This window comes from Acanthaster planci, linkage group LG19, assembly GCF_054643075.1.
Source record: "Acanthaster planci isolate LZ-2023a linkage group LG19, COTS_SCS, whole genome shotgun sequence".
Lineage (NCBI taxonomy): Eukaryota > Metazoa > Echinodermata > Asteroidea > Valvatida > Acanthasteridae > Acanthaster > Acanthaster planci.
This window is the reverse complement of record NC_141795.1, coordinates 10,363,827-10,370,846: the sequence shown is the minus strand read 5'-3', so window position 1 is coordinate 10,370,846 and position 7,020 is coordinate 10,363,827.

Here is a 7,020-nt window from a genome sequence, read left to right as displayed (position 1 = left end):
GAAGGATTTTCCTTAGAACCAACATACCGCCACTGATCTGGCGTAGATGCTTCATGTATCACTGCCATCCTGTTGGCAACAAAGATGTGGAAGCACCTTGTTTTATTCCCGATGAACTGAAGTACAGACATGCTGTCCGTCCAAATGGTAGATCCTTGAATCTCCAAGCCAACTTCCCTTCAAAGCATGCAGTCGACTCGAACTGCCATGACAGCTGCTGGCAACTCAAGTCTAGGAATTGTCATGGGTTTCAGTGGTGCCAACGGGGCCTTGCCAATGACAAACCTGCAATGAACATCGTTGTTTCCTCAGACGAACCGAGCATAGGCCTAAGAGACACAACCATAGCTATCCTTAGATGCATCTGAGAGGTGATGTAGGTAGACAGCACTTACGCACCTTTCCAAAGCTACCCGGGCCAAACACCTGTCGACCTTGAACTCACAGAGCCTTGGGAGGCCATTCGACCACCTGATCCACTTTTCCTGCGTGGCCACTTCCGAGGGATCATCCCCGGCCAACCTTATTTGCGACCCGACATTGTTCTTGAACCAGGATCTTGGCCCGGAAAACCTGTGGAAACCCTAAGGGATCATAGACGGAACAGACAATACCGAACAAGCCCCGGCAAGTGTAGTTCCTCAGTCTTTGACAAACGCTTACTCCAAGTGTATCATTCTCAGTATCCCACTTGACTCCGAGAGCTGTTCCACAGGTAATCTACCTCGGCTACGACCCATTGCCCTCACCTCCTTTGCCCTCTATTCAAGTAGAATAGCTTCAGGAACCCGACGTCGATTGCTTGTCCATTTGGTCAAATGGAAACATCCCATTGACAGCAGATTTGACAACTGCACTGACAACTTGATTGCATCCTCCTCGAAACTGACCAATTTCAAGCAGTCGTCCACGTAAAAATTCCTCCTCACAGTTTTCTCAACAGCAGAATCAAACCTGTTGCCAAAGCCATCCGTAGCTCACAACAAGGCATAGTTGGCACACCTCGGACTCCATACACCGACGAACAAAATCAGGAAGACGTCTGGATGCTCACGCATGTCCCCATTGTGCCACTAAATAAACCCCAGGACATCTCTGTGTTCCAGTTCCACCCCCACTTGATGGAACATCTATTCTATATCGGTCATAAAGGCGACTTGACCTTCACAAAAGCGTAGCAGGACGCCAGTCACCTTATTTGTGTAAAGAGGGGAGTAGAGGGATCAGAGGGTAGAACTGGACATCAAATGATGCGACGAGTGACTCACATCTAGAGGTTCTTTGAATGTGCCGTTTAATAACAGGGAGCGCGTAGGCAGTCTCCCCAAGAAAAATGCTGCATGTGAAATATACAATTTCGACAAAGATTTAATTGCATGTACCAGTATCTAAATAACATCAGAGAAGGTATCCCATAAATGTCATTTAGCGCCTGACATATGTCACCTCTGGGGAATGCATCCCCGACTTTTTGTTAAATGAACTAGTACATCTTGTAAGATATAACTCAAATTACAGAGATGGGAAAGTAACGGCAATGTTGCATCAGCAACACAATTGGCAAGTGCATGTACCTTATAAAATTAGAAAACTCTATAAGTACAAGAAAAGCTAAATAAAGTACGTGGAAATACCACAACACGCTTAAACAACTGACTGAGTGAGTGTGATGCCTGAGTTCCGTGCTTGCTTACCCCCAGTAATGGCGCAGCCTGGCTACCGTAGCTAGATGAACATCAAATACTGGTTTCGTAAATTAGGTTCAATACCTATGACAAAATGAGCACACTTGTTACCATTTCCTGCAAGATGCACAACAATAACTTTCCAACACCACGTGGTCATCAAACACAAGGTAAAAATTACCACTGTGTGAAGTAATTCACAAAGCTATCACTTGAACAATCTATGCAACTTTCAGTATATAATGTGATTTATCTTATGGTGACATACATGGTTCGCCATACATCTAGGAATGAGGAACTCTCAAACAGTAATAATAAGGACAGCGAACAACGCTCAAATGGTTTCCACACAAAGGAAATCGGTACCTAAATCATGGCACCACTCGGCCTCCGTAGTTTAGATATCAACAGTTTCCAGCCGTCTTAATCGGCGATGGAAGCCTATTTACCATTCATGAAATGCAACAATCGTTTGCAACTATAATATGGGATATTCCCCTTTTGTGAATAAGCTCTGCCGATCTCTGTACTCCGACACAGCGTCGTATCACCCATGACAAACGTAATTTGCCGTGCTACACAGGGCGACAAATACGAACAGAGAAAGAAAATAATCTATCCTTTGATCCTTTCACTGGTCCTGCGGTTTACAGTATTTATCATTTAACTGTTGAAAACATTTAGAAAACAACACTCACGGCGAAACTGCCGAAAATGATTGGAAAATGTCTCGGTTAGGACGAGCACGTCTTATTAGGGCTGGCAAAAATGGCAGCTTGGCGGGCCTACAATCATGTGATCGACGTTAATGCATTAGGCCTACAACTTTATCATGATTTTTGTCACCTTAGCCAAACTTTACCAAGGAACCAGGGCCAAAACTATCACTAAATTTAGTGATTTTTATAATATGAACATAAATGCTGATTCTGTAAAGGCCCTTGGCTACACTTCCTCGAGAAATGAATTCTCGACAGGCAGGTGAAGCATTACCTCTTCTGTCCTACAGTTGCAAGTCAATCTGGTGCTGACATCTTTATGAAGTCTGAACATACATGAAGAGGGCGACTTCCCTTGCACAAAGGGCACATCATGGGCCTTGTCGATTTGGCTCTACCTGTCTTGGCTCTCTGCGGCTTTTGGCCTTTTTGTCTACTCAGTTGGTAGTTCTGGTAGATTGTACGCCCTCAAAATAGTAGAAAAGCCCATGGTTACTTCGCACTTGGCCCAACATTGGTGTTTCCTACCGTTGCATCGAAACTCTTGGCAAATAGCCAATAGTTCAGTGGATCTTTAAGTTCTTCATTTCGGGAGTTGGTACTATCACTTCCGCAGGAACAGGCAGAACTTGTTACGCTGACCGCACTTCATGCACCGGTTCTGCAGGCTGGAAAGAGGCTGGATTGGGACGGTTCTGCAGGCGGTACTTTCTTTGCATTATCAGCCAACCACTGGCCCACCTTTCCCTCAGCTGATGATTCCGCAAACAGCTGTGACAGACAATTACTCGAAGACTGCTCCTCATATTCTCCTAGTACCTTCTTTTCGTCTTCCGCCTTGGCAATCTCGAGTTGGAGGTCACGAAGTTCCCTTTTACGCTTTCATAAACGCAGTTTTCCTCTTCAAGAGCTTAAATTGAACGCATGTAAGCAGCCTCAGCAGTCAGTTTTGCGAGTGTAGCTACTGTCCTAACTTTGGCTCTACAGATGGAAGAACTGGCTGATCCACATTTTTGGGACCTGCTCTTAACTGTTTTGTTATCATCGCGGGTAGACATTTTGCAATGTGTATAATGCTCGTACCTTTTACATTTGCCTTGCTTAAATTAAGTCTACCGATAAACTTCACATGTAACCAATTACACATTTGCATAATATGCAATCAATATTGATTGAGCAAATACGCACTCACACAGCATGAGTAACAAATTACAAATCGTTGCAAGGGTAACTTCAACAACGAACAGAATTGCCAAGGGTTGACACTCAAAGTTCAGATTTTAGCTGATCTGTTTCACAGCTCACAGGTAGGTTGTACTTCTGCGTTGTAGAGCTGCCTGAGGCTCCAGATCAGGTACTTCGCCAAATTTATCACGCAGCTCTGATGATTCTGAACAGCTGCCAAGGTGCAGAAATGCATGACACACGATACCAGTGAGCAATCCCAGATACCAAGCACATAAGAAACTGTAACTAGGTCCCATGAACGTTACTGAAACGACGCTGGCAAAACAGCTCAGAGTCGATCGCTGTACTCCAGAATCACCAAACTCCATAGTCATTAAATTATTACATTTTCTGCTTAAATAAATTCAACGGTGTGTGTAGGGCTGTCTTGCAGAGGTTGCATTGAACAGATAAACTTCAGTAATTACTAGTTTGGGTTATTGGGCAACTTTGTAGCAGTAGATGTACAGTACACTGTGTGCAGCTGTCGTGAAACTTTCCCAGAGTCCGGCAGAGTCGTACGTTTAGGGGTTCTTTTTGTGAAACTTTGTTGAGACTTCGAGTTAGATTGCAGTAGTTCAGCGATGTTTAAATTCCACATACACGATTATGTCGGAACCTTAAACGTGATGTTTTAAAGGGGTGATTTTAAGTGTACGCGCTACGGTTGTAATGCTAGTCTGCTGTAGTGGCACATTTAGGAAATCAAAGTTTACTTCATTGGGCATATCATGTACGTGTACTTCGTGCAATTTGTATTAATTTGGCAGTCGATAAATAAATATGTTGTTTGTTTATTTTTAGATTAACCGTGGCGTAACACTCGGCACTTGGGGTTGTCCTTGGTTTAGTACTTCCTCTGGTACCGTACATGGTGAATCTGCCTGACGGATTACCCTGCGTACATACATTCGGCCTCAGGCTTGAGTACTGGTGTCCTTTGGCATGTGTTTGCCAGCCTGTATAGGCCTACTTTGTGTTGCGCTAGGAGTGACCAGATTGACGTGTTCAAGGCAGGAGTTAATTAGCAGCAAATGTCATTCGTATCAAAATAATCAGCTAGATGGATGCAAATAAGCATGTGCCGTTGCTCTGTACATGTGTGTCTTATTGAAAAGACTTGCTGACGCGCGGGAGTTGTACTTGCGTGTTGTATTTGTTATTTATTCTATCTGATTTTGAATGTTCTACAAACACGCACGTGGATTCGAAATGTCTGTGCCTAGGATGGCATTTAAATAATTTTCTCCGCGAGGAGAAGCGCTGTAGTTTATATACGGCTCTATGTTACAGATATGCTTGTCGCCCAGTGCCTGAACAGGGCGGTGGGAAGGGCTGATTGCCTTGCACAGATTTTAGTGAAGGATACAAGGCACACGGGGTTACAGCTTACGACGCGCAGAGCGTTAAGGGTAAAGTTTCGCGAGCTGTGCGAGCTTGGTCAATGCGATACACTAACGGCAGTTTATCAATTCGATATCATTTTTCTTTTTCTTCGTCATTGCTCAAATATTCTCACTACATTTTATTCGATCATCCCAATTGATGAAGATAACCAATGATTTGAAAATTATTGCCAAAAGACACGTGTCACTGATCAGTGGTACTTTGTGAAAAGATAGATCACCACTCTGTGATTGTACCCAGGCATAGTTTTTATCATATCATGTCCGACATTTTGCCCGTGCCAAAGCCTTGCCATGGGCGAAGCGAAGCAAAGCAAAGCAAAGCAAAGCAAAATAAAACAAAATAAAATAAAATAAAATAAAACAATCGGAATTCCTAATACAACTCTTACAGGTGTTCAGGCTGCACAGAAAAATGATGTTCCACATGTCCTCTTTCATTTTCGTGTGATTTTCGGGGGGTTGACCAATGAATTTTTGAGAGATTTTCACCAGAAGCAGACCACCCCTAAAATGCAGAAAATGTCCTTGTCCAGAAAAGTAGCCATTTTGAAAAACCCTCCCTCGGCAAAATGGCTCAAATAGTGCCACTTTCAAACCCGATTGCATCCAAATTGCTCAGAATTGGAAGCCCTGAGTCCGGCCCAGAGGTCCAGTCTCATATTTCTTCAATTCCTCAGTTCCATGGCTCTCAGGGCTCTCTAATATAGAATATTTTGAGTGTATTACTTTTATTAATGAGCTGGGCGGACATATTTCTGGCCTAAATACGAGGGTTCACCCATCGGTACGGTTATTATAAACCTCAATTCTTTTGCCTTCCAAGGAAGATACACCCAAAGTAACAGTAAAACTAAGTGCTCATTTCCGAATGTAGCCCTCCGCCTCTATCCAAAATAGGCCCGCAATTTGGGGCTTTTTGTGAAAAAAAAACTCCAAATAGTTGATTTATGGAAATATTTCTATGATCCCTCCTGATTGTGGTCTGTCTTATTGTAAAACATCCGGTGGGATCACAAAATATTAATGAGCTCGCGCGCAGAAATAAACGATTTGGTGGAATGCAGCCTGTAGGTCTCTTCGTGTCCTTACTCGGCTCACTACTACTTTTCGTCTGTTTTCCTATCATAACCCTTCTTTCTAGTTCGTCATCGTCTTTCTGCTTCTTCCTATCCTAGTGTCGGTTCTCTTCTTCCCACAGGGCCTATTCTGGAGGCAAAAAGAGATTTCGAATGTGATGCAGGCTCGCCTTTTATAGACTTTTGGCAGGGCTGAAAACACTGTGACGCGTACGCTGATAGGCTAAAAGTGCGCATTGCACGCATGCAGATGAAGTCACCCCACTGACAACGAATTGCACTGATACCTCATTAAGCTTGTGTGTAAAATGTCAGGCATATACATGTACAATGTGCATATTCCAAGGGGGGCTGGGAGGACTCGGAAGGGGTTTGCGCGTGATGTGCGCACAACGGTTTGTAAGCCTATTCCATTCATTAAAAGGGGTGTTCATAAGGAACTGTTTCATATAAAGTAACAATCTGCAGCGTTTACATTATCCACAAGGATTATTGAAGAATTTGTACTATTTTCAATATGTACGTATACACCAGCCCTTTGTTTTATGGAGATTCTTGAAAAGGTTTCCCATTTCAACTTCTCGACCCAGCTATGGATCCTGCATCCGAACACGTTCATAATGCCGACGCTGCGCTGTGATATCCTCAAATTAACACCTCTAAATTCCATACATAACAACGATTTAATTTGTAAAACTCCCACCTTCAACATTGATTTTTTTTTTCTGAAATGTATGCATAAGGACCTCACCTTCCGACTGTAGTCGTTTGATTAAAGGAAATCCTTCCTTCAACATGACCCTTTTTCCACAACGTTATGAGAAACAAGTGATTCGTCCCACTCAATTTTTGTCCATTGCATTTCGGTACGCGTGTAGTAAAAATATTCTTCACGTTCGCTAAA